We start from the raw sequence: 3,967 nt of genomic DNA, 5'->3' as shown, positions 1-3,967 counted from the left end.
TTGGGGATAGGGAGCTTAGTAATCTTACCACTTTCAGAGACTTCTTGACTGAAGCTTTTGAAGGAGCTTCCCTGTTCCACTTTCTTTAGAGTACCTTGTGCCTTAAGGATCTTATTTCTAGAATGGATGGTTTTATTTTGGAGAAAATCGTTACACAGATGTATACTAGGAGGTATTTCCTGTTTTTAGATATGTATGCATGTATGGTATATATAATACATTTGCACATGTTTGAATGCTGTGTCTATGTGTGCTTGCATGTATGTTGTTGCATGTGTTTGCCATTGCACATATATGAACATCAAAGGACCATTTTTGGGGCTGGCACTCATTTTCCACTATGTGTGACAAGAGATCAAATACAAATTGTTAGACGTGACAGCAACTGCCTTTTCTTCCTGGACCACCTTGCTGGCAAGTAAGGTATTTAATTTATTTAAATTAAAAATATATTAATTCCTCGAGAATTTCACTTAATGTATTTTGATCATATTCCCCCTCACCCTGAACTCTTCCTAGATATCCCCCCTCATTACCCCCAGCTTCCACTTATTTTTTTTTAATTTAATATTCTGTAAACTCTAATTTGTGCAATTTTAATGTTAAAAAAATCAGATCCAGGCCAGATGTGGTGGTCCATGCCCTTTAATTTCAACACTCAGGGGGCAGAGGCAGGAGGATCTCTTGCGTTTGAGGCCAGCCTGGTTTACAGAGAGAATTCTAGGATAGCCAGGGTTATACAGAGAAACCCTGTCAAAAAAAAAAAAAAAAACCAAGTAAGAGAGATACATACATACATACACACTGATAGATAGATAGATAAATACATAGATACATAGGTAGATACATACATAGATAGATACATACATACATATATAGATACATAAATACATAGATACATAGATAAATAGATACATATGTAGGTAGATAATAAATAGAAACATAGATACAAATAGGTAGATAGATAAATAAATACATAGATACATAGATATATAGATAGATACATAGATAAATACATACCTAGGTGAAAAAGAAGCTGGAAGATCAGTGGGTGTCACAGGAGGAAACTGGTCACAATTAGATATGTTCTCTTTTGGGTTGGAGACTACCTTTGGAAAGGCCCTGTTACTCCAACATTCTGTGCAGGCATTGAAAAATAGTCCTTAAAAACTGAGATGGGGCAGGGCAGTGGTGGCACACGCCTTTAATCCCAGCATTTGGGAGGCAGAGGCAGGCGGATCTCTGTGAGTTCGCGGCCAGCCTGGTCTACAGAATGAGTTTCAGGACAGCTAGAGCTACAGGGTGAGAGCCTGTCAGGAAACTCAACAACAACAACAATTATGATTTTAAAAACTAAATAAGGGATAGGATACGGGGTTCTAGGGAGAGGAAATGGGGAAAGAGGATGATATCTCTATTGTAAATAAATAAAATATCCAATAAAAAGATTTAAAAAAAAAAACCTAAATGAATTAAAAAAGCAAATGAAACGAATCAAGATTGTTTGCTCCTGAAATCCTAGCATTCAGGCATCTGAGGTGGGAGGATCAAGAGGCTCAAGCTACCCTGGATTACTTAGAACCCTGTGCAGAAATAAATAAAATAAAGTCGTGGCTTTCTTATGCATTTAAGCTCCTATAGAAAATACGTTGACTTATTAGAAGAATGCTATAGGAAATTAAAGGCAAGATGACTAAAAAAAAACCTGTAACGGTGTATATAATGTTAAATGCTAATTATTATGAAGAACTCACAATCAGAAGTGGGCTTCGGAGCGAGATTGCTTAGGTCTGTGACCTCTGCCATGTACAGCCATTCTCACACCTTTGACCAATGAATTCACTTTTTCAGGACATGGTTTGCTCAACTGTAAAAGGGACACAGTGATAAATGCTTTCCTCATGGGATTGTGTCAAAGAGTAAATTAATCAGTAAGATGCAGACTACGTGGTAAAACTCAAGCATGCATGTGTTTGTGTATCGGCTCACACAACAAACGTTTAATGAACATCTGCTGAGTACTGAGCACTGTAACACTGTGCGTGCTGTGTATGCCTCAGTGGATAGAATAATTGTAAGTACCCTGGTCTGTGAGAATTATAAAGGCTGAAGACGCAGCTCCATTGGTAGAGGACTTGCCTGGCATCACAAAGCTCTGGGTTCTATCCCTGGTACCACACAAAGCAGGAGTGGCAGACGCCTGAAAGTCTAGCACCGTGGATGTGGCGACAGGAAAATCAGGAGTTGAAGGTCACACTTGCCTACACAGTGAATTCAAGGCCATCCCGGGCCATTGGAAACCTTGACTAAATTTTTTTTTTTTTATGAAAGAAAAGTAAGGGGTCATGAAACGCATGACAGAAACCACAGGGACTTGTGTGGGTTGTGTTACTGAAAATAATTAGCCTTTGTGTAGTCTTTGAAGAGTCTTGGTGCCTGCTTGTTCAGTCCTGCGTTAACTACTTTTCTGTTGCTATAATAAACAACTGTGAACAAAGCAGCTTATGGAAGAGATGTTGTTGTTGTTGTTGTTGTTGTTGTTGTTGTTTTCCCTTGTGGTTCCAGAGAAAGGAGAGTCCATTCTGGCAGAGAGCCATGGTAGCAGGTGGCCAGAGCAAGAAGTTGAGAGCTCATATCCTCAACTATAGAACAGAAGGGACAGGAAGTGGGCTGTCTTGGTCAGTGTTCTGTTGCTGTGAAGAGATACTATGACCATGGCATCTCTTATAAAAGACAGCATTTAATTGGGGCCTGCTTACAGTTTCAGAGTTTTAGTCCATTATCATCATGGGGGGAGACACGGCAGCATGCAGGCAGTCAGTGGACTGAGAGCTGACAAGTACATCCTGATCCAAAGGAAGACATTCTGGGCTTGGAAGGGGCTTTTTGAAGTCTCGAAGCCCAGCCCCTACCCCATGCCACCCCATCCCCACACCAGTGACAAACTTCCTCCAACAAGACCATATCTCCCAATCCTTTCAAATAGTACCCCTCCCTGATAACCAAATATCCAAATCTATGGGCCCATGGGTGTTCTTCTCGTTCAAACTATCATATGTGACAAGACTGCAAACGCTTAATACCCAACACCAGTGAAATACTTCTTCCAGCAAAACCACGCCCTCTAAAAGTCTCACAACCTCCCTGGGCAACATCACCCCGATGGACAGTTTTCGTATCAATTTGAAACAAGCAAGAGTTGTGTTGGGGAGGCGTTGTTGCTGCTGCTGTCTCCTCTGCCTCTGTTGTGGTCGCTTTGCTGAAGTCCAGGGCTCAGAGAGCGGGCTCCGTAGCTTCCCTCCGCCATGAAGTGAATGTTTAAGGAAGATCTCTCGCTAAAACACAGATGCGTGGAATCCGCGAAGATCAGAGTGAAGTACCCCGACCAGGTTCCGGCGATCCTGGAAAAAGTCTCTGGCTCTCAGATTGTTGACATTGGCAAAAGGAAGCACTTGATCCCATCCGACAACACTGTGGCTCAGTTCATGTGGCTCCAGTTTCCTTCCTGTTTGTGGACAAGACAGTCTCACAATCCAGCCTAACTAGGGGACAGCTTTACGAGAAGGAAAAGGATGAAGATGGATTCTTGTGTGTGGCGTACAGTGGAGAGAATACACTTTTGGCTTCTGAGGTCCTTGCTGGGCTAGGTGCACCCTTCCTGCTTGTGTATCTCGTAAATAACTGGCTGTTCTCAGTTATTCCTCCAGAGCCTCCACACAAACCTACCAGTGCATTTATTACTGGATTTATTTCTTAATATATTGGAAGGTTTTGTTTCCTTAGATCAGTAAATTATCATACAGAGTTTTATTTTCAGTTTTCTTTTTGTGCACTGTCCTCATGGCTATATGCTGCAGGGAACCTGTCCTCTGGGAAATCATATTTAATGAAGATATTTTCATAATGAAGGGCGGTAGGTGCAGTGTTAAAGTAAAAAGGAGGGACTGTTCTGGATTATGTTTCAAGT

At 41.4% G+C, this 3,967-nt stretch overlaps 1 pseudogene; it reads left to right on the top strand.

Moving 5' to 3' along the window:
• The first annotated feature begins 3,305 nt into the window (after positions 1–3,305).
• Positions 3,306–3,757, top strand: LOC117722994 (gamma-aminobutyric acid receptor-associated protein-like 2 pseudogene; annotated as a pseudogene).
• Positions 3,758–3,967: the final 210 nt, after the last annotated feature.

The sequence above is a fragment of the Arvicanthis niloticus genome, chromosome 18 (genome assembly GCF_011762505.2).
Source record: "Arvicanthis niloticus isolate mArvNil1 chromosome 18, mArvNil1.pat.X, whole genome shotgun sequence".
Lineage (NCBI taxonomy): Eukaryota > Metazoa > Chordata > Mammalia > Rodentia > Muridae > Arvicanthis > Arvicanthis niloticus.
The sequence above is the reverse complement of the archived record's forward strand: the minus strand, read 5'-3'. Positions and strand labels throughout refer to the sequence as shown.